At 35.0% G+C, this 25,225-nt stretch overlaps 1 long non-coding RNA gene across 1 annotated transcript in view; it reads left to right on the top strand.

The window, feature by feature from the left end:
• Positions 1 to 12,953, top strand: part of LOC129637970 (uncharacterized) — a 30,539-nt gene extending 17,586 nt beyond the window's left edge. The window contains exon 3 of the long non-coding RNA XR_008707651.1: positions 12,785 to 12,953. This is a non-coding gene — a long non-coding RNA (uncharacterized LOC129637970). The remainder of the gene's footprint in view (positions 1 to 12,784) is intronic.
• The last annotated feature ends 12,272 nt before the right edge of the window (positions 12,954 to 25,225 follow it).

Genomic DNA, 25,225 nt, shown 5'->3' with positions numbered 1-25,225 from the left:
CACTCTATTTGTCTTATAATATTTAGTCTTGTTCTTCCTAGTTGATACATAGGATCAATGGGATTTTGGCATTTGCCACACTCACTGAAGCTAAATGAAGACCTCCCAAAATCTGAGGAGCACAAGAAATAGGCTAAAATCCATCAATCATTGTATGAGTATATAAATATGGTGCCACAGGTTTATGAGGATGAGATAGGAGGCTTTCAAGGGAAAATTTTCAAGCTGATGACTCCCTGCCTCCCAATTCTCTTGTCATCATTCTGCCAGGAAGCTGTGGGAACTAGAAGGACTCAAACATGACCATGAACTTGTTCATTCTTGATCCATTCTTGATCTAGGGCAAGAGATGTCCAAGAACCATACCATGAAAAAACCATCTTCCCAACTTCTACTTACAAGATTTGCAGCTCTTTATTTTTGAAGGCATAGTTTGGAGCCTGACTCCCAGAGACTATTCAATAAAAAGCTAGTAATTATCATAATTCAGGAATAAAGATATCTCTATTTGTGCTTATTTTCAATATTGAAGATATATGTGTGTGTGTGTGTGTGTGTGTGTGTATATATATATATATAGAGAGAGAGAGAGAGAGAGAGATGTGTTAATATGTATTTTAAGGCACTATAAGTATGCTAGATACCACTTTTCTTTAGTTATCACATAATCCTATCTTTCATATATTCTGTGTCAATTTTTGGTCCCCCAATGTCAACAGAACCAGTCATTTCACAAATTTCTTCAATCTGAGTGCTGTTGTGATATTTTACAGGAGTAGTTCATTTGTTTCTGACATTTTATCAGAACTTAGACAGCTTAATTCACAGAGTACTGAATTTAGCCCTTCTTTTATAAGTTTCAGCATACAGTAGTGAAGGGGTGAGATGGCTGTTGGCCTCAAACGACTGATTTCTACTCAACAAGGCATAAAGGAACAGAACTCCTGGGCAACTTGATATGAAATGTGTCATCCACAGGTCAACAGACTGCAACCACCCAAACTCATTTGTTTAGGCCTGATTAAATCCAGCAGGGGGAGTATGAAAATGAATTCAAAAGGATCAAATAGGAGAGAAGTATCAGGGAAACCAAGTATCTTACGCTTTCATTTCCTCCTACAATAGGAAGCTGTTGCCCTGAGCTGTCAGGTTCATGAACTTGCTAACAGCTTTTTATAGGAACAGTGTGCTTTCTACATTTGATCTAAAAGAGACATATCTGAGTGTTCACCAGTGTCCACTAGCATCCTGAATTGTGGCAGCATGGAACTCTTCACTGTCTGACATTTAAAAACTGGCCTTGGATACCAATGTTTTGTGTGAGGCAAACCTACTGTACTCCCAATCCTTCCTTGAAAAGGTTGACAAGAAAACCCAAATGAGACCATGTTTCACTGTCTGGTTGTCACTGTACAACAGATTGCAAGTTGAGTTCGTGGGGGGAATGGGGTCAGGAAAGAAAAAGATAAAGCATTTGATGAAAGCACTCATATCGATAAGAAAAGACTATTTTTCTTTGATATATAAAGTGACATTTTTTATCATTAATAAGGGACAAATGATATTTTAATAAAGTATTATTTCTGTTTTAAATACTGAAGTGCTTGATTTATGTGCTTTTATCAGTGTTTTTTTGTTTGGTTGGTTTTTGTTCCACTTGTCTTTTAGACATTTTGGAAACAAAGGGGCTCAAGTAGATGAAGAGTCTATGTTGCCCCCTAGTGGAATGCAATATTATAACCAGGATCTCCTTTCGGAGTTGGAATTTCTGCACTTGTGCCGGAATCCATCTTTGGATGGCACACATCCTCTGGCTCTTTCTTTTAAACAGAACGAGCAGAGCAAAATTTTCACCTTGCCTCACATTCAAAATTCACTAGATTTTGAATGATTTTCTTTTTAAAAAAATATTTCTAATTGGAGGATAATTGCTTTACAATGTTGTGCTGGTTTCTGCCATACCTCAAAGTATATATATGCGCCCTTGGCCTTGAACCTCCATCCCACCTACTCTAGGTTGTCATAAAGCACAGGGTTGAGCTCCCTGTGTCAAACCAAATTCCCACTGGCTATCTGTCTTACATATGGTAGTGTATATGTTTCAGTGTTACTCTCTCAATTGACTCTCCCCCTGCTGTGTCCAGAGTCTGTTCTCTATGAACACTTTTCTTCCTTTCTCTTAGTCATGGTTTCCTCATTCATAAAACGGGAATATCTAACACCACTTATTTCAAGGGGTTGCTATGAGAACTAAATCGGATAATATAGGTGAAATTCATTGAACAATGCCAAACAAGAGTAAATACTCAGTAAAAAGCTTACTCTAAGAATAAGTAACAGTAATATTATTTGAAAACTCATATATGTGAAAAAAAAAAAAAAAAGCGACAGAGATTTTCCTACAGAGTCTGCCATTTATTCTGATGAAGAGCGCTCAATTGGTATGATTTGTGAAAGCTGAAATCAACAAGGGTCCTACCTGTTTTCACTGCTTTCCCTTAGCTGCCTCACAACTGAACTCGACACACACTCTAGCAAAATTGTTCTGTTTGGAATGAACTGGTGGGCCATGAAATGTTCACAGTGTGGTTCAGGACCAAACACATGATTAAATTCTCTTATCTTTTGAGAAACTGCCACTTTTGAAAGGCCACACAAAGTGACAGAAGTAATATGGAGACAAGTCTTATTTCACATGGCACTGGCAGATAGATACAAAATATCTATCCTAATAATTAATTCCTCAGCTGCCTCTGCCACCTACTCTCCAATAGATAATTCCATTAAATATGTGCTGAGCACATATGTTAGAGGCTCTTTGCTACAATTTATACACGTTGGCTCCTGACTTCTTTTATGAAATTTAAATGGCAAAAAGAGATAAACACTCTGATTATCTATGTGTCTGATAAATGAATGCTGCAACAAAATTTTACAGCTCAAAAGGTTATTTACTTAAGTGAGATTTTTTGTGTGCATTGAAAGGTCAGATTTTTTTCTTCCATGGCTGTGAAATTGCTTCTGCTTTTTAGCAAATCTTCTAAGACAGCTCTTCTCCTTGCAGTGTTGACAAGGACACGAGAAGGATGTGGCCTGAGGAAATCAAATGAGCAGCATAAAATCCTGGCTGGAATCGCAGGCAGCCTACAGTTTGTGGTTTTTGAAAGTCTGTCAAAAAAGTTGCGTAATATGAAAGTGGAGATAGGACTTCTGAACAAAAATCAATAGCTGGATCTTTTGAACTGCCCATGTACAAAGTTCTAATGAAAATGTCCTTGAGGGGAGTTTTAATAGTGGACTTTGAGATCAGCTTCACCACCGGTCTGATAACAGTACAGAGCATTTGAAGTTTTCAAAGAATTCAAGCCCTGAAAAGTTTGGCTCAAACACTGAGGATGTAAATGCCTCTGAGGGGTCTGAGAAATAGCAACCCACCGCTGAAGAGTATACTATGTATGTGTTTCCTGAACCATGTCAAATTTTAGCCACAGGATACAATTTACTTCAAGGGGGTTGATAGCTCTCTAAAAAGCAGCACTCCACGTTCAAACTAATAATTGATCAGGCACCAGGTACCATATAGTAAAGGCATAGGGTGACTAAAAATAAATCACCTGGGAGAGCTGATTAGATGACAATTTTTCTAAATACATTTTATTTAATCTTCTGACCAGATGAGTACTTATATCATATTCATTGATAGTGTTGTTTTTTTTTTTTGCTTTCTTTTTTTTTCTTTAAAAAAATATTTGTGTATCTCAATTCAAGCTAGAAAATTATTCATGACTGTAAAAAATCACCATGGTAGCACCAATGTACAAATCAGAGGTTAACATTTTAGGTCACTTACTGCCAATACTTTTGTTTTCTCATCTCTGAATCTTAAACACAGAAATATCCATTAGTTGTGGATGAAAATTTCTTACTTAGTAGATTGGGAAAAATCAAACAAATAAGCAAAATAACATGTACTTGCATTTATAAAATCTGCTCTCCAAAATTGGAAGTGTTTCAGTTCTCAATTGAGCTGCTTTTGGAAAATTTATAATTAAACTATGCTTGAAAATATCAACCTACTCACTCATCAAAGGCAAGCAAATTTTTTTTTTTTTTTGGTGGAGTGAGTGATAAAGAAAGTATTTTTTTCTGTTGTTCCCCACTCCGTTAAATCTCCCTATTCCATCAGGGTAATGTCTTAAAAATAAAATCATCAACTAATATTTATAGGATTATTTTTTTAATGTTAGGTAAGCATCACTATGAACAAAGCTAGTGGAGGTGATGGAATTCCAATTGAGCTATTTTAAATCCTGAAAGATGATGCTGTGGAAGTGCTGCACTCAATATGCCAACAAATTTGGAAAACTCAGCAGTGGCCACAGGACTGGAAAAGGTCAGTTTTCATTCCAATCCCAAAGAAAGGTAATGCCAAAGAATGCTCAAACTACTTCACAATTGCACTCATCTCACACACTAGTAAAGTAATGCTCAAAATTCTCCAAGCCAGGCTTCAGCAATACGTGAACCGTGAACTTCTAGTTATTCAAGCTGGTTTTAGAAAAGGCAGAGGAACCAGAGATCAAACTGCCAACGTCTGCTGGGTCATCGAAAAAGCAAGAGAGTTCCAGAAAAGCATCTATTTCTGCTTTATTGACTATGCCAAAGCCTTTGACTGTGTGGATCACAATAAACTGTGGAAAATTCTGAAAGAGATGGGAATACTAGACTACCTGACCTGCCTCTTGAGAAACCTATATGCAGGTCAGGAAACAACAGTTAGAACTGGACATGGAATAACAGACTGGTTCCAAATAGGAAAAGGAGTATGTCAAGGCTGTATATTGTCACCCTGCTTATTTAACTTATATGCAGAGTACATCATGAGAAACACTGGGTTGGAAGAAGCACAAGCTGGAATCAAGATTGCTGGGAGAAATATCAATAACCTCAGATATGCAGATGATACCACCCTTATGGCAGAAAGTGAAGCGGAGCTAAAAAACCTCTTGATGAAAGTGAAAGAGGAGAGTGAAAAAGTTGGCTTAAAGCTCAACATTCAGAAAACGAAGATCATGGCATCTGGTCCCATCACTTCTTGGGAATTAGATGGGAAAACGGTGGAAACAGTGTCAAACTTTATTTTGGGGGTCTCCAAAATCACTGCAGATGGAGATTGCAGCCATGAAATTAAAAGATGCTTACTCCTTGGAAGAAAAGTTGTGACCAATCTAGATAGCATATTGAAAATCAGAGACATTACTTTGCCAACAAAGGTTCATCTAGTCAAGGCTATGGTTTTTCCAGTGGTCATGCATGGATGTGAGAGTTGGACTGTGAAGAATGCTGAGTGCTGAAGAACTGATGCTTTTGAACTGTGGTGTTGGAGAAGACTCTTGAGAGTCCCTTGGACTGCAAGGAGATCCAGCCAGTCCATTCTAAAGGAGATCAGTCCTGGGTGTTCATTGGAAGGACTGATGCTAAAGCTGAAACTCCAATACTCTGGCCACCTGATGTGAAGAATTGACTCCTTGGAAAAGACTCTGATGCTGGGAGGGATTGGGGGCAGGAGAAGGGGACAACAGAGGATGAGATGGCTGGATGGCATCACCAACTTGATGGACGTGAGTTTGAGTGAACTCTGGGAGTTGGTGATAGATAGGGAGGCCTAATGTGCTGCGATTCATGGGTTCACAAAGAGTCAGACAGGACTGAGCGACTGAACTAAACTGAACTGACTGAAATGTGCTATAGTTATTTTGTTAATACTATAACCTAGATAGAAATGTTACTTTTTGTTACTTAGTTTTTTGCTCAAAGTCACTAAACTATATTGCTAAACTATATATATTATATGGCTAAACTATATTGCTGTTGCTGTTGTTTATTTTTTTTTCTATTAATTATCCTCATATGAATTATTTGAGGCAAGTAGATTATTTTAAACACAGAGTTAATTTGTTCCCACTGGAACTTGAACCCACACTTACTCCCATCTGACCTCAAGCTCTCAGGGAACTACTCTTCAGCCAAGCTGCCTCTGGGGAGACTCCATGATCAGCTGTTCAGACTCCAACAAAAACAGCTCAAATTGTATCACCAAATGGTTCTGTGTTTGAATTTGGCAGCTAGGAGTGATGCTTTGAGTCTCAGGGTTGGTTACCATCTTAGATGGGGCTTCTGAGAAGTAGCATCTAAGACAAGGGGCCTCTGTAGGTGATCTACTGAGGAAGTGCTCTGAGAGCAAAACCATCATCCACAGACTGATAGAGAAAAGGGAGGAGCAGAAAAAAAGAAGCAAGGAATGAAGCCAAGTAAAGATATGGAAATTATGAAAATCTCATCTCAGAATTGATTCCAGAGGGAGCTCTGGAGCACAAGGAATACCATAGTTTTTCCACCTTGACAGGAGGGGGCTGGGCATTAACAGTCATATTGACTATTGGGCACCATGGTTGGGGGTAGGGGGAGTAGGGAGGGGAGTATACTTGCAGATATCTCTGTGTGTAGTGACTCCCATTGGGCAAGGGTAATTCTCCAGAGAAAAGTGTTTCTATGAGCCATTCAGTAATAATCACAGTAGCTGGGGGAAAAGTTGTCCTGTCCAGGAAACAGGATGTGGGAAGGGCATGACAGTGCCTTCTATAAGGAGGAAGAGAAGATAGGAGTCTGGTTGAAACATGACATCTTCAGCGTAATTGGTTTTCCAGTGTGACTACCTGTAATCTACAGGATGGAACTAGCTTCTTCTTCAAGTCCAATACTAATGTTTTCTTTCATTAAATGTTTCTTAACTTTTTTAGATCTCACAAATCTCATTAGTAAAAATCTATGTTGTGGACCAGATTGTCTTTATGGTGGACTGTCACTTTTAAATTATGGTTCATTAACCAGAATTTTCTCCCTAGAATAATTCCTTTTTTCTCTCCACAAACAAATTGTTTAGTTAATCTGCAATTCTTGTGTCTGGGGTGTAATGATCAGTTTCCTAAAAATAAGAATTAGGTTCCCTGAAGGAACAGGAATTTCCCTTTTATCTATGGGAATAATCTTCTCCTTATGCACTATCTGCTATTCGCATCTGCTTAGATTTTATGAAGGTATTGCAGACTCACGGTCTTATCCACCTATAATATTTCTCCTAAAATTGGCCCCAAGAAATACATTGCCTAGATCAGAAGAATATCATTATTTTCCCCGACAATCAATTCTGAGAGCAAGAATCATTTTGGAGTCATATTCTTCCACTTTTATCACATCACACTTTCCTTCATGCATTTCCAGTTATCGTCATCACCTGGGATCATGCACTTCATCCATGGTGCCTATGAAACCAAGGAGCCATTCTTTGCCCCCGACCCACTGTACATACTGCTGCAAGGTACCTTTCCACTTCATCTTTTTATGGAATTTCCTCCAGTAAAAACAGGGAATAAACAAATGTTTTTTTAAAAAAGCATTTCCACACACACACACACACCAGGTAACTACGTGAGGTTCTGGAAATGTTTACTGGTTTAATATGGTAATTACTTCACAGTGCACAGGTACACAAAAACATCAAGTTGTACATCTTCGGTTCAGTTCAGTAGCCAACTTGTGTCAAACTTTTTGTGACCCAAAGGATTGCAGCACACCAGGCTTCCCTGTCCATCACCAACATCTGGATCTTCCTCAAACTCATGTCCATCGAGTAAGAGATGCCATCCAACCATCTCATCCTCTGCCATCCCCTTCTCCTCCTGCCCTCATTCTTTCCCAGCATCAGGGTTTTTTCCAGTGAGACAGTTCTTTGTGTCAGGTGGCCAAAGTATTGGAGCTTCAGTGTCAGCATCAGTCCTTCCAATGAATATTCAGGACTGATTTCCTTTAGGATGGCCTGGTTGGATCTCCTTGCAGTCCAAGGGACTCTCAAGAGTCTTCTCCAACACCACAGTTCAAAAGCATCAATTCTTTGGTGCTTGTTTTCTTTATAGTCCAACTCTCACATCCATAGATGGAAAAACCATAGCTTTGACTAGATGGACCTTTGTTGGTCAAGTACTGTCTCTGCTTTTTAATATGCTGTCTAGGTTGGTCATAACTTTTCTTCCAAGGAACAGGCGTCTTTTAATTTCATGGCTGTAGTCACCATCTGCAGTGATTTTGGAGCCAAAAAAAATAAAGTCTGTCACTGTTTCCACTGTTTTCCCATCTATTTCCCATGAAGTGATGGGACCAGATGCCATGATCTTAGTTTTCTGAATGTTGATCTTTAAGCTAACTTTTTCATTCTCCTCATTCACTTTCATCAAGAGGCTCTTTAGTTATTCTTCACTTTCTTCCATAAGGGTAGTGTCATCTGTGTATCTGAGGTTATTGATATTTCTCCTGGCAATCTTGATTCCAGCTTGTGTGTATATAACAATTTCTATTTATCAATTATATCCCAATAAAGCTAGAGAAATAAAATTTTAACAAGGAATACAATAAACCCTAAAATTCTCTTAACTTGGCATCCAATGACTTTCAAAAAATAAAGTACTTCCAAGCCATGTTTACAAATTAATTTAAAAAGTAGAAGGTACACTACAGGGTTGAAAGCACATAACACAAAGATAGAGTGTTTGGAATTGCCTATTTACGAGTAATTGCTGTGTGACCCTGGTCAATTTACTTCATTTTTATGTTTCATTTCCTCTACTATGAAATAGAGATAATAAAAGTACTTACCATAGAGGAATTTTCTGAGAGTTAAAAGAGTTAATAAATGTCAAGTGTTCAGGTTAGTGTATGACTCAAAATAAGGACTCAATAAAATTTATTAGTATTATTAACTATTTTCTCAGTTTTGATCAAACTGGTCTATGAAATACTATGTAATATTTCTTAAGCTTTTTGAACATTTCTTTCATCGTTAATTCTTTCAACAGCTATTTATTGAGTGTCTAATTTGTATAATATATACAATACCAGTTTAGAGGCATAAAAAACAAAAAGGGACCATACCATGCCTTTATGTCACTGCAATCTAAAACAAATGCAGACATTATTAATAAGAATTGCCAGTAAACATCCACACCCTCATACTATGTTCTTGCTCTCTCTCAGTTGGACTGCCTCCCTCCTTGTTCTCTGCCTATTGATTTCTACCCTATTTTTAAAGGCCTAGTTCAAACTCCAGGAATTTATTTCCTTGAAAGGGTACTCCCGTCAAAACAAAATTTTTACACTGAATATTCCTAGAGAAATTATGCTCTATTTCATCATGGAGTGACTAATTTATATATTGCCTATACTTTCTTTTAAAATTTAACTTATAACATTATTGAGAGCAAGTCAAGATAGTCTCTTGTGTCCTTGTTCAAGTTCCTGTCAATATCTGGAATAGGAACTGTGTAAAGTATATTAACTGGAGAGCAATCAGTCCTTCAATCTATAACCTCAGACAAATATTGTAGCCTAATTGCTGATTGCCACAGACACTTTCTACCTTGCTTTGTAGAAATCAACTAATAGTGTTGGTAGAAAAGAAAGAATGTGACTGACCTAAATCTATTCCTAGAAGCATGTCAGACCCTTGGCAAAGGAGGACTTCAAGAAGAACCAGAGGATACTGAAGATTAACTCTGATTTTTCCAGTGTAAAACAAGAGGCCCTTGTTACTGAAGGTGTAGCTTTGCTAAGAGGGAGCTCTTCAGGATGGTGAAGAATTTGTCTAGCTTAGAGCTGGCCAAACAGATTACAAGGACCTAGGATAAAGAGTATCATTAACTTCAGATCTTGTGCAAGCAAAGGGATTTCCTAGAACATCTATACTGCTTGCCAAAGAAGCAGAATTCTGGCCTGCCACACCAGCTATCACTCTCACTTCTTAGCTCTGGCTCAAGATCCTTGCCTTTTTTTGGTCTGATCCTACTTGCTGTCCATGCATATGATATTAGTCTTGAAATTCCTCTCTTGTATCACTTCGTCATCTTTTTATCCATGCCATCCTCCTCATTCTGAGAGCTTTGAATTCTTGAATCATCTCAGTTTCACTCCAGCTGGAATTTCCCAAAGATTTGAGGGAGGAGGGGCTACTTCAGTCAGACATTGTTCTAGGAATATGGGCTATAACCAAGAACCAAAGAGGCAATGCTCCTACCCATAAGGACCCATACTCAACAGAGGGAGGATAAAATAGGCAAAGTATTAAATATATAATATAGTACATGCAAAGGCTTATAAAAGCTGTAGGGAAAAAGACAGGATAAGAGGATGTAGAATGCCAACTTGATGGCATGCTCTGTAGGGAGTGATACTGTTTTATATGGAGCAATCTGGGTGGGGAGGCCTCTTTTAATACAGTAGTTAAGAATCCAGGATCTAGAATCACGTTTCCTGGATATGAATCCCAGATCCATTGTGAACTAGCCTTATCATCTTTGGAAATGCAGTATTTTATTTTATTTTATTTTATTTTTATATTTTAGTCTTTTAGTTGGACATGTGAATATAAAATGACATCAACTGCATAAAGTTACTGTAAGGATTAAAGGAGACGATGGACGTATAGCACTTAGCAAAGGGGCACAGAAAATATTAAGTACCTCACACCCACTCACTGTTACTGCTATTGGGTCAAATCTAACTGCCAACCCCTCAAAAATTAACAGAATACTGCTTCTCTGTCATAAAAAAAAATGACATCTTGGTATTTGTGACACTATGAGTGGACTTGAGGGTATTATGCTAAGCCAAATAATTCAGACAGAAAAAGAGAAATATCATATGATGTTACTCATATGTGAAATATGAAAACATGCATACATTAACAAACCAAAACAAATAAATAGAACAGAGTGCTGGTTACCAAAGGAGAAGGGGCAGGGAAGGAAAATTGGTGAAAATGGTCTACTGTATGTTGACAGACGGAAACTACACTTTTGGTGTGCGTATGGTGTAGTAGATACAAAAGTCAAAACACAGTGTTGTACACGTGAAACTTCTTATGCTAAAGACCAATGTTACTTCAGTTGAAAAGAAGAAAGTAAAAGAATACAATTTGCCCTTTCAAGAGAGTTTGAACATGAACTTGCCCTTTCATTAGGTTTGAATATGTTTAAAGAAACAGTGACTTGAGGCAATCTGGCTTGGCATTTTACTATCTAGAAACCTCTCTTTCATGAAACATATAATGCAATTAAAATATTTTTGATATTTAAGGGATTATAGCCAGGCTAAGGTATAATATGTACAATGATCCAGTTTCCATGGAAAACTACCAGGGAAACTAGTTGAAAGAAAAAATAAATATACTTCTCCACACTAGGAATACTTCATTTATTAAGTATTATACTTAAATTTGGGCTCCCCAGGTGGCTTATTGGTATAGAGTTCATCTGCAATGTAGAAGACACAGGAGAAGCCATTGGTTCGATCCCTGGTTCAGGAAGATCCCCTGGAGGAGGGCATGGCCACCCACTCCAGTGTTCTCGCCTGGAAAATCCCATGGACAGAGGAGCCTGGCAGGCTACAGTCCACAGGGTCGAACAGAGTCGAATACAACTGAAATGACTGAGAACACATTCTTAAAATTTAGATTTCTCTGTAAATGCTGTAAAAAATTATAAAGGTGTTCTCATATTCAATACTATGGATAATAGCATAATAAAAGCTATTTCCAAATTCAGTCTTCAAATTAATAGGCATGCTCAGTGACCATTTGTAATTTATTCCCCCAAGACCAGCAGTGGATGCTAAGAAAAAGAGCCAAAATCATGCTTTTTGACTCCAGTGGTTAGAGAATACTACCTTTTTTTTTTTTTTTTTACCATAGCTTCCATAAAGAAAGGAAATTCCAATGGATTGCTTCTTCTTCTATACTGCACATGAATTATTTTAATATTAAGCAAGAGAATGAAGTCAAAGAATTAATCATCACTTGCCTCTTGGTTAAGTTTATAAAGTTCATTTACTCTCTTGGTGAATATTCACTTAGTGCTAATTGAATCAGCACTTAAATACCACAACTGGCAGAAACGTTTGGACATATTTCTTCATCCCAACCATTAAAATATTTTCTGTTTTAACTACGAAATATAAAGGATGTCGTGGTTTCTCACCACTGCAACAAATGTTTAAGGCAGAAATATAAGTAATTTAAGGACAGTTGGAAACGTAACAAGATTTTTGCCATTATTCTCATTCCACTAATCTGTTTTGAAACACAAAATGCAAATCCAAAGGGGATGCTTAATATAAAACAATGAAAAATGAATGAAATGAATTTTTAATTATGTTTTTCAAACTAGCATAATATACAAAGAAGCAAGTTTTCTGCTCTACTAAAAACAAATCAAAAGACCACCAGGAAATTAAAACATAGCAACACTAAGAATTATAAAAGAAATGCAATTTAAAGTCAAATAAAATGTCAATTACTTTTTTTGACTGAAGTAAACAAATGTGTTCTAGAAAGGCTAAATCTATTTTTTACTATAAAAGAATTAGCAAATTCTGCACCTATAGGACACTGGAGTGTTGACGTGATTTGATAGAGATAAGTAATAGTTATTCCACTCAGTCAGGGAGTATTGGGTAACACTCTCTTTCTATGTCAAGTAACACTAGCATGGCATGAGGATCTATACTGTATTTTCTCTCTAAATATATAGAATTCACTTTCATTATTATTATTAAATTATAATCTAGATGGCATTTATTGAGGCCAATGATATATGGCATAATACTTTATCAAGTGTAGATATGTCCGTCTATTATAACAACATTTTAAAGAACACTTTGCCAAATTCTCTCCCCACAGCAAAAGGCTGCTTCCATGGAAATCCTGATCTGGCCAGTAATCCATCAAAGATCAAAGCAATGGAATCCTACAAAGAAGCTGATCTGTACAAGCCTGGACAGGGTGGAAGGATCTGTGACCTGTGACTGAACAGAGCCTCTGAGACCAATAGCTTTAGACTTTGAAGTTGCGGGGCTTGTTGAAGTGAAAAAAATCAGCTTATTGTAAGAGATGAGAGGGCAGGCAAGAGAAAGAAAAAGAATACATCTTCCTAACATTGAATTTTATGAAGTGATGTAACTGGTGAGGAAGAGAGTATCTCAATTTGGGGACAAATTAACTCAGCCATTTTCCATGAGATTGGATTTTTAAAGAACCAGGTCTGAGCATCTTCTCTTCTTGCTGCTTATTCTACCACCGTGCGATTAGACACTGGAGATTGGTTTAGCAATGTCTTAGGAAGTCATAAGTGGGCTCTAAAGTTGGTAATATTAGTTCAAAATATAAGAAACTGCTATGTAGTGGATCCAAAATCACTATTAGCAACTGCAGGTGGTTTTACTGAAAAGAAACACCAGAATAAAGAATAGAGAACCAGAAATTTTATTTACATGGGAACATTATATAGGGCATGTCATTAAATTGTCATGGGGCTAAACTGGCCAGTGGAATAGAGTACTTCAACTTTCCATGCCTGTTACTAGCAGCAAACAATCTTGTTTAAAAGACTGGGTGTATTAACAAGTTATGATATGGGAAAATATGCAAGGTATATTAAATAAAGCAAGTAAGTAAGTACATGGTTAAACTTGGTCTAATTTTTATGAAAGCATGTTTATTAGTGAATATACAGGGTAAAAATAAGGCAAAATATACATGGGAGTTTTCAGCAATAATTAGCAATGACTGTCTCAGGTAGTGAGATTACAGAGGATTTTGAATTTCTGCATTGTATTTCTGAAATGTCTACATTTATTTTGCATCATGAGAATGTTACTTTGTGATCAGAGAAGTAAAACTACTTTAAATTGAATTAAGTGGCATTTATAATAAACTATTGACTTGCCAACTACTCTACCTTTTAGAATAAAGATAAAATGACCAGTTAACTCCTATTCTGAGCAATGCAGAACTAGCTGGGGAAGTAAATGGGAGAGTTCATCTAGCTCTCAATCCCTTCCTACATCATGTTTGTTCTCTTTCTTTCTTTTATTTATTTATTTATTTTTTTGGTACTCACAGGATTTTTGTCATACTCCATTATCTATATGATTTAACTTTAACTGAGAAAAAAACTTGAGACCTGGAGTTAGTTATTCAGCGATATATCCCTGAACACAGAGCCAACAGGAAACCCACCAAAAATTTGAATTTAGGTCTTGAAACTGCACTATAAGCTTTTTCTTTAGTGTACATCATCAAATAAACTTGTTACCTTAAGGTTATGGTATTCAAGTAAGGGAACCTGGGGGAGAGCTACATTTATCAATATTTAAATCTGATTTCTTAAAAATTACACACACACAAAATAGTGATAACATTTTTTCAGACAGGGATGCCACTGCAAGAGTTTTGAGAGACTTACAAAATTACTGATAACATCCCACAGTACAATTAGAAGTCCTAATGAGGAAGAAATCAGGAACTCAGTAAAAAAGAAATTCACAACAGGGTACAAAAGGATTAGAATCTTCAGGAATAAAAAGAAATGTCTGGCTAGATTGTAAAAATGGCAATAGGAAACCAAAGTTTTAAATGAATTAAGCTGGTAAATAATAATACAAGTAACAATTGGAAATATTGTAGTATTTAGAATAGGACTAATAACTAGGCAAAGAACTGATGCTTTATGAAGGGTATATGGTATGATATAGTCAATACTAATTTTGCTCAATATTCTTTGTCAAAACAGATTTTCAAATAAAAAATGTAGAATAATTGAAAGTCAATTAAGTGAGTAAATTATTCTTAAGAGCCTATCTAAAATGGATTCAGATACAGATGAGCTGCATTCCAAGGTCCTGAAATAACTTAAAAATGTGATTTTTTTTGGTAGATAGGTAATATTTAAAGAATTATATACAAGGCTTTTCTTTCTAAAATATGAATAAGTTAGGATTAAATAAACTGTGGGCCAGGGAGCTTGTAATTTACTCTGTGAAAATGTCAAAAAGCATGATGTATGAGTATTTAGAAAAGCAAGAAATGGTATTCAATACCAAATGCTTGCATCACGACTGGCTTAGGGTATTTTTGGTAATAGAATTAGACTACTAAAAGATTATTTAAACACAGTAAATCTGAAGTTGAGAAAGCATTTAACAACATATTTCATGGTATTCTTATAGGACATGATAAAGAAGTATGCTTTAATAATGATATAGATGTATTTACAATTGGTACTAAATCCTTATCTTGAGGTCCTGATGAAAGGATAGGTGACAACCTGGAGAAAATTCTCTAGTGATGTGGCATATAGCTCTACATCTAAAGTTTGTATGAACTTAACCTTGTACCATTCAACATTTTCTGGATGACTCGCGTGGGGACATTAATCTAATGCTGATTATCTAAATTTGCATATGACCCTAATTTGGAAGATATGACCCATAAAGATCTAAAATATTAAGGATGATAGACCAAATCTAATGACGATACTTCATCAGTAAATGTAATTTTTGCATTTTGATTTATTTAGTAGGCAACTGTAAAAGTAAAGAGCAGATGAGGCTTCTTGTTATTCAGTCACTAAGTCATGTCTGACTCTTAGCTGCTTGGGTTACTTGAAAATATTTTTCTACAAATATAAACATATTTATAATGCATTTTATATCATTAAAATTGTATACATATAGTTTAAATTACATAGATATATGTGTGTGTACATATACATAAAAAACACATGGTCTTTTTCTTTTTTGTATGCCTAAACTCATTCACTCCTCATGTAACAGCAACATGGCTTCCATTAAAGAACCAGTTTTCTCAACTCTCAAGCCATGATCTGGCTCTTAATGTCTGATCCCACTTCCAGACTTCTGGATGTTTGCATGTAATTTAGGTGTGGGCAATGAGAAATCTGCATCCCTGTAGCCACAGGACTGGTTCAGACATAGGAAAGTAACCAGGCTGAATGAATTAAATAATCTCCAAGATTTTACAAGTACTATTAAAAAGAAGACTAGCTTTCTACTAAGGTTGCTCAGCTGTTAGCTTGGAGCTGCCCGGAGCTTCTGCAGCTACTTTAGTGACCTTTGGGAACAACTTACTTGAGAATCAACCAGCACAGAGGAAAGCCTAACTGGGAAATGGAAAGTCACTTACTCTTAACAGCAATGTCTGAAACTAGGATCTAGACATGTGTAGAGCCAGAGAGCACACCTGAAGCATTATTTACAATTCTGAATCTAATTCAAGTAAAGACAAACGGAAGAATACTACATAGTGATTCAATCATCGTGTGATTGATTTAACTAGATAAATTTGCTTCTAAGCCTTAAATGTAATTTCAAAAATTATTAAAATTTATAATTATAAAATTTCCATTCAAACTCAGCTTCTGCAGATCTTATTAGGAATTGCATTTGCTCCTGAATAAAATTCTTTGTTTATTATTTAAAACTTTCAGTTCTTTCATTCAGTAATACACTGCTGCTGCTGCTAAGGCTCTTCAGTCGTGTCTGACTCTGTGCGACCCCATAGACGGCAGCCCACCAGGCTCCCCCGTCCCTGGGATTCTCCAGGCAAGAACACTGGAGTGGGTTGCCATTTCCTTCTCCAATGCATGAAGGTGAAAAGTGAAAGTGAAGTCGCTGAGTCGTGTCCAACTCTTCAGGACTCCATGGACTGCAGTCTTCCAGGCTCCTCCGTCCATGGGATTTTCCAGGCAAGAGTAATGGAGTGGGGTGCCATCGCCTTCTCCAGTGTGATAATTATGTGCCAAGAATGCATACCTTAATTTAAGCAATATGCAATTGGAAGACAACTGTAACAGATAAACCTAATGCACATATTGTCAAAATAAATTTTAAAAACTTTAAAGAAAAATTCAGCAAACTATATCTATACATTTTAAACTCTTCTAGTTAAAAAAAAATTACAAAAGGAAAGGGCAATAAAGTAACTTGAAAGAATATGTGCAAGAAGCAAAGTGTTACTATGATTGATAAAGAATGCTTTGAAATCAAGAAAAAGTAAAAAAGAAACAAACATCTCCCAACTAAAATGGAAGTGGATTAAGCATGGAAGTTAGCTACATAAAAAGCATAATTATCTATTGAAGCTTATTAAAAAGTCAAACTATATGAAAATAAATATTCAAATTAAAATAATGAAATTATTTTGCCCATTTGACAAAAGATCTTAAAATTTTATAATTTTGTTCCTATCAGTTGATGGGAGTGAAAATTGATAGAATATTTTAAGATAAATTTGATAAATGTATCAAAAGCCCCAAATGTGATCATATTATTTGACTTATCACACTATTTAGATTTAATCCTGAAGAAAATCAGCAATATAGAAGAATGATAGCTGCAGCATTGTTTATGCTACTGAAACTGCACAGCAAACTACCCACAAAAAAATTATTTTAAGTTAATTGGTTTTTACTTATATATTTGGATGCCATGTAACCATTAAAAATGGTGTCCTTAAAAAAACAAAGATAAATACACACTACATTATTAAATTAAAAATACAATAAAATTCATGCTATGAGTCCAATGATTATGTCAAAATATTGTTAAAAGTTCAAATTTTTTAGCAGTTTAAATGGCTGAAAATAATACATTTGTTTTTGTTGGAAAATGCCCAAATCCTAAGCATAAAATTTAATAAACCCTCTGAAACCAACTATGCCCTTTCAGTCACTACATAGAAAAAAAAAATAAGTTAGTATCATTACTTTTGATACCATGAATTGGCATTAATTGCTTTATAAATGGAATAATATAATATGTACAAGTTCTTGTGTCTGGCTTCACTGGGTCAAAATTATATTCATGAAATGTATCTATGTTTTGTGGAACTACAATTTACTTATTTTCATCACTTTATTATATTTCATCTTATGACTACATCATAGTATATTTATATCAGTTCTACTATTGATAAATATTTGCTCAGTTTCCAATATTAGTTATTGCAAATAAGGCTATGAAGATCCTCAAGGTTCCTTTCTTCCAGAGCATGTATCTATACATTTCTATAGGTTAGAGTCTTAGGAATGGAGTCATAGAACTCAACTATGATCAACCTTATTAAGCACTGCAGAAGTGTTTTCAAAGTGTTTTTCCAACTACCATCAATACATTTCCTGTTTGCCACATTCTGATCAGCATTTTACATTGTTCTGCTTTTTTTTTTTTTTTTTAGTTCTTCGATTCTAGTGGGCATGTAGGAGTATTTTTTTTTTTGTAGTTTTAATTAGCATATTTTTGATGAAGAGTGAAACAGAATTATAAGTAATTTTTATTTGCTTCCTTATAATGTTTTGTTCTTTTAATTATCTCTACTATGAACAAGTAAAAGTCCAGTAATTACAAATAAACATTTCTAAGCAAATGTGAATGTATTATTGCTTTGTTACCAAATAATTTTTCTGCAATCAATTGTTGCTTATACACTTTATCTCAGAAATAAAATTACAACTTTAAAAACAAGGACAACAATTCTTGTTACATTCCGTATAATTTAGACCAGACTAATTATAATTTGGAAATGCCAGAAATTGTTTACAAGAAATTATTTAAATTTCTTAAACATTATGTGAAGGCTTAGGCTTGATATTATTTATTTCTGAGGGAGGAAAGAAAGAAGTAGACAGAACTATTCCTCCTGCCTTTCCCAATTCAAACTATGGCTCTTGCTATAATGTTAAATAAATGTATACTCCTATGCAGACTTTTTATGATTTTTGCATGTTAACTATGGATAGTCATGAACATTTCAATGAAAAAAATGCATGTACTTTAAAATGAGAAAATAATATAAACTACTGCAAAATATCTGTACAATGATTTATATGTTCATCAGTGATATCAAGTACTTAAGACATGTCTACAATCAAAGGAGTCTGAACTAAAAATTTGCCTGGGAAATTCTACCATAATGCTTAGGCAATGACCAGCCATACTGGTTCAAAATGATCTAGGTTCTAACACATTTCGCTAACAAAGAACTCTGTGAGAGCAAATTATTCCTGGACTTACAGGAGAGAGCTGGCTCTTCCACTCTCTAAATCACAAACATATTTGACTAGAAAGCTGTCACTGTTCTATACTTTCAGAGTGCAGAGTGAAATATCAAGTTTTCGTAGGCTGGGAGGTGAGGAGAAGGAAAAATCAGGGAGAAATGTTCATTTTCTTCATTGATATTTGACTATAGAAATTGTTGGTAGAAAGGAGGAAATCATTTTAGGATAAAAAAGCTGTTTCTGGGAAATACAGTGAAAGAAGCTCTACCTGCTGCAAAGGACACACCAAAATGTCAGCAAGTATAAGTGAATATTCGCAAAACTTAAATTAGCAGATCTGTCACCTCTTAAGAATTACCTTTATCTTTCTTATCCCTAATAAAAGATCCTTCAGTAGAGATATGTCCTCTTATCCTTTAGAAGGACACTCAGAGACATTAGAAAATATTTTTTGGTGGGGGAAGTTATTTGCTAAAGAAGAAAAGCATCACTATGTGTGGAAGGATGTCTGATACTTAAATGACAGAGCAAGGGAAAAGATTATGAAACATTTATCATATAAATCATAAGAACTGTTTAGAAACTGAATCAGATTTAAGAAGGTAAACGTGTTGTCATGAGGCATTTTGAATGACATTATTAAATGTCGTAAACTGGAGATTAACTTCCCTCTGTACAAATTTGCTTGTTTCTGAACCGCAAAGATTCTAAATAATCTCTCAAAAGACCGGGTAGACATTGGCAGCTTGTATAAGCCTTTTAACCTTCCTTAATGTGAAAGTAAACTGCAAACACTGTTATGTCTAAGAAAAGGGTAATCAAGAAAAATATCATTAAAGTGTATTGGAGATTAACTGTTACATGAAAGGGCTCGTCTGCTATCTGACATGAGTAACTGGATTTTGTTTTCCAATGTATGCTGACTGACTCAATGGTCAGCACAGACTGAATTGTATTTTTGTAAGGCTCTTCAATAGGCAGCCAAATAAATAGCTTTTCCCCCGCTGCATGGTTTGCTGTTTGCTTAAGCAAAAATCCAATTTCTGGAGAGGACTCCACAAGGGCTAAATTCCCTGCCATTTACAAGTGTCCCATTAGAGTAGCTTTCTATATGGAAATAACATTCCAAGACAAGGAGAGAAACGTTAGGTCTGAGGTCCGCTGTTCCTGATGTGTTTTATTATTTCTTTTTCATTTGAAGAGTAGAGCTGTTCTCCCAGGAGAAAGAAGGAGAAAGAGAGAGTCATGTTTGAATACAAATGTCTCAAGAAACCGGAGCTTCTTTTAAAAGTGAAATCTCCTTTTTTTTGGTATGCATCAAGGACGAGGGTAGACCTGTCAGCTTCACACTCAGGCTGCTTTTCATTAAAAGATTTTTTTTAATTAAGAATTCAAAGGCAAAAACTCCAAGTAGAGCAGCATATATTAGAGATGGTGAGGCTTGGGTTTGATTACTGTTTCCTTTAGCACATCTGGAAGAAGCTTTTATTTGAAAATAGTCATGATTAGAATGAGACAACCTGTGTCTCTGACTTACCAGGATGCCATAGAAAGACCTGGCGGTTTTGCAAAAGCATTTTTCTAGGAGGTGACAAAAATAAATTTTAATGAAGGTTCATAAACTTCCAGGAATGTCTTAACTAATAAAACTAGTGTCCTCAATGTTAAGAGAATGTTCATTGATTTTTAAAATATTGATTATTGGGGTATGAAAATCTTTGTAGTGGATTCAAATGTCTAATCTAATATATGCTTGTTTTTTAAACAACTGATTTATAGTTCTTGCAAAAAAATATCCATGTACCTTTACAGTAGTTTTACTTGCATTTAGTTTTTCAATTTAAAGAAACAAAGACAGATTTAGTAATATCATAGTTACTCAGTAAGAATTTACCTAAAAAGAAAAACAAACTCATGGAAAGTGTTCTAGAAAAGGTAATTGTATTACAGTTTTAGCTTGTTTGAATTAAATAAATGCCTGTTGACTTGTTGTATATAGCATTGAAACTGAAAGATAAATTGGTGCTTCCTTTAAAGCTTCACTCAAGAAAAAGTTTAAAATATCATCATGTGAACAAGATGATTCTGTTTGTCAAATTCCTTTTCATATAGGGTGATATTGAGTTTCTTTATTCAAGATCATCAGGGTTCTACTTCAATATTATTATGTCATTAAAAAAAAAATAAAGTAAAACCCAAGCACTGTACATACAATCTTTAGAAAATAACTGAAATCTAGTCAAGTAAAGAGTATGAAAGCTGTTTTTTCCCCTCTTTCTAAGCCCCCTTGTCTGATTTCATCTTAGGAAGTAATTATTGTGAAACATAACTTTAACTGGGAGCTTTCACTTATTACAGAGACAAGCATTCTACTACTTCTTTGAATATCATGATTCCCACTTGGAAGGAAATGAGAAGAGACACATAATTCTAGACAACTAAGAGAACTTGACTATTAGAGAGGTTAAGTGCTTTGACTCTGCCCAAATCCTTATACAAATATACCTAGAGTAGGATTAACTGAAAGCATATGGAATAGAGGAGAAAACAATAGACTAAGGGCAAGATGTTTAACCTTTTTGCTTCCTTATTTGCAAAAGCAGGGAAATTTGACTAGTTTTCTTTTTTTTTTTTCAAGTTCATTTGACCCTCCAACATGATGATCCTATATGATTTATAGGTCTTTATATAAATTCCTTCTCTCATGCATTAAGCTGTCCTGAATTTTGTCACCTTTTCTGACTTACTCATAATGTATAAACAAACTTGCCATTTACTTTAGTATCTCTTTCACCAAGATGGTTGGTGTTAATAAGACAGAGATTTGGCCAAGGTAGATTTGCTTTCACATACCGAGTGATTTTTAGAAATAGGTCTTCACTTAGGAGTTGCATTGTTTAGATGGTAGAACTTAATTTTTCAAAACGGTCAAATGTTTGCTCATATTCCCTTCACTTGCTGAAAAAATAGTTATATTTGATATGCTGTATATATCATATATGGAATTATTTCATGCTTTTTAATTATTAGTTGAGCTGAGAAACTGTATCAGCCATAGACCAAGATAATATTTTCAGGTGTTAACTGTATTGCTTTTAAAAAAGAATAAAATGCTTCTTTCAAATTAGATAAACATGCTATTCAGAATTATTTGCAGGTGTCAGGAAATGGAAAGAAAAATAAAGTGCCCTACACAATCATATTCTTTCCTGTCACCAGGACTTAGAATTTCATCTTTGAGAAGCACCTCTCATCCTTGGACAACTACTGAGCAAGAAACCTATTGCTTCTAATGGCATTTTAAGATGAAGCCAGCAAGGCATATTTGGTTCTGACCACTTAATAGTAAAAAGGAAAATAATACAGAACACATCCTTTTGTTTCTTGATTCAAAATTTAAATTGAGTAGTTGGGGAAGATGATACAATCTGCAGAGTCCTGATTCAATCCTCCAAAGACTGTTATCTTGCTTTTGTCATCACTGAGGGCTGGATCCACTTTTGACCCACAACTACCTTAGAATGAAAAACTCACAGGGAAGGCAACAGGGGATTTGCACTGGACCTGCCTCCTCAAAGCCAGTAGCTAAAATGAGAATGAGAATCCTGCGGACATTTTCATTTGGCAACATTCTGTGTATTGCTGAGATCCTGGAGGCATTTTGATTGTCTCAGGAGGTGAAGAGGGAGTTGAACAAATCCAGGTTGGATTTTTGCTGTTCTCCTTCTAGTAAGGAAAAATGGAAAGTTACATTTGAGTGAAGCCTGGGTGATCCATGCCAGTGCATCTGGATTCATCTTGAAACAAGTATTTTAGGGTGTTCATAAAAGTCAAACAAAAACAAGCCTATTCACTACTTTATATAATATCCTGTATATTTTTCCATAATATTTAATTATGTCAATTATATTTTGTACCCAGTGACTTTAAGACTACCTTCTCTTAATCATTTCATAAATATTTAAGATTATTTTTTGCATGTCAGTTATGATTAAAAGTACTTAAGGAACTTATGTTGACAGGTCTCAGAATTCTTAAATTTTATAGAATCAAATTATAATGTCATGATAAAATTCATAATAAATAAAATGTATAATAAAAATTCATGAAAAGTAAGATATAATAAAATTCATATTCATATTAAAACCTCATATGAATGAGGTTTTCATATTGGGTAAGTTTTTATTATAAGTGTAAAATTTTGGAATCAAGGAATTCTTAGTGTGAAAGTATAGAGATAAATGAACACTCTCAGTGTGAATGTAGGCAATGTTTCTGTGTGCATATTGGATCTGTGGTCTCCTTTCCTTAGAACTGCTTATTACCTACCCTTACCTACAGCTACTGCCCCCAAGTGCCCTGCTTCAATTCTGATCCTATTACTTCTGTTGAATGAATAATAGCACTCTTCCCTGCACTGAATGAACACCTAACTCAAATGAAATCATTGTAGTCTCCTTACCTGTTATTTGGAATTAGAATTAAGAGATTCTATGTAGTGACAAGAGCCTTTATTTTTCTAAAACCAGGGCACCAAAGCAGAGAAAAAACAGTGTGTAGAGAATGAAATGAGCACATGTCCAAAGAAGAGACTGAAGAGCATATAGCATCAGAGAAGACTAAGATACTTTCCTATCATTCCAGTTCTTTTGTGCTTTCCTTTTCAGAAGAACTATACTACACCACCTTTGACTGAGATGGCCCTTATTATTTTGTAAATTCTATTCTTTGTCTTTTTCTTTCAGCACAAGCTAGTCTGATTGAGGTGTCTATTGCTTGTAACCAAAAGAATCTCATCTGATACAGCAGACAAGAGAAAAAAAAAATTAACTATCCTCAAGAAAAGAGATAACAAGCAAAATAATTATCCAAAGCAAGTTTCAAAGAGGAATCGAAACTGAAAAATACAGTACATTTCATTAATATATTGGACTGTCAAGCCCAGTACTTTCTTAATTGAACAACATTTGTTTTAGAAAGCTCAAGGGATGTTCTGAGCCGAATCCAAGTTTGTCCATACCACTTCTGATCTCTGCCTTATAAGAAAACGGTTTGAAATCTTACTTCTGAGACTTGCACTTTGAATCAGATTCCTACTTTAATACTCATACTTTGAAAACTTTGAAATAACTCAAAATAGATGTATTAAAAAGTGTGTTCTGAGATAGTACATGTCATCATGGAGTTCTGGATTTTATGCTTAAGGCAGGAATAATAAATATAGAATTGCATTAATCTTGTTCAAAGAATTTTCTACAGCATCTCCTTCTGACAATTATATTTTATACCAAAGTCAAATTTAAATCAAATTTTTAAAGATTAAGAAGCACAGGAAACTTAATCCCTTACAGATCCAGGAGATACAGTAATGGTAGTTTTTTTAGGGAAAATTTTAATCTTTAAAATAAGAACTAAGATAGAAACAAACTCAATTAATTATATTTCATTTCTTTTAGACAGCTTAAGTTTTAGAAGTATAACACAGTGTCTTCACTTCTTCATAAAATAGATATTCTCATTAATCTAACAATGTGACCGATTTTCTGTAGCAGTGTAGTGTCAATTTTAAATCATTACGTTAGCAATGTGATTTATGTGGACATATGTGGATCACCATTCATATACACATATATCAGTCTTTATTTTGGTTTTTGATAAAGTGCTACTTTAAATTAGCACTGTCAAGAGTTTTAATGAATGTGCAGAAATTGCTTTGTGATTTATTTTAAGAATAAATTTTACCTCCATGTAATTTACTCTTGTTTCTCTCCCTGCCCAACTGTCAATGCAATGAATATTTTCATAATATATTCAAAAATTGATATTTCAAGTGCCATTAAAGAATCTGATCAACAATTTGCCATGGGCAAATCTAGAAATTCACACTTGAAATAGTAAAGATTCTCAGTTCTTTTTTTTTTTTTTCCCCCACTAAGTTTCCCCCCATCCCTTCAGATTCACATGCATAGTGATTCAATTTCCATATTAAGCTTTGAAACATCTACCAAAAGTACTGAAATTTAATGTACAAAATTTATTTCATGTTTTATTATTTGATTACTATCTCTGAGACACACTTATGGAATAAAACCTTAAGCACGACTGTTGGGCGATTGTCTGTCATTTTACAGCTTTACTGAAACTGCATAGATGGGCCAAAATATGTCAGAGAAAATTGTTTCTTTAGTCACTAAGTCAGGTCTGACTCTTGTGACCCCATGGACTGTAGCCCATCAGGCTCCTTTTGTCCGTGAGATTCTGCAGGC

This window comes from Bubalus kerabau, chromosome 1 (assembly GCF_029407905.1).
Source record: "Bubalus kerabau isolate K-KA32 ecotype Philippines breed swamp buffalo chromosome 1, PCC_UOA_SB_1v2, whole genome shotgun sequence".
Classification (NCBI taxonomy): domain Eukaryota; kingdom Metazoa; phylum Chordata; class Mammalia; order Artiodactyla; family Bovidae; genus Bubalus; species Bubalus kerabau.
The sequence above is the reverse complement of the archived record's forward strand: the minus strand, read 5'-3'. Positions and strand labels throughout refer to the sequence as shown.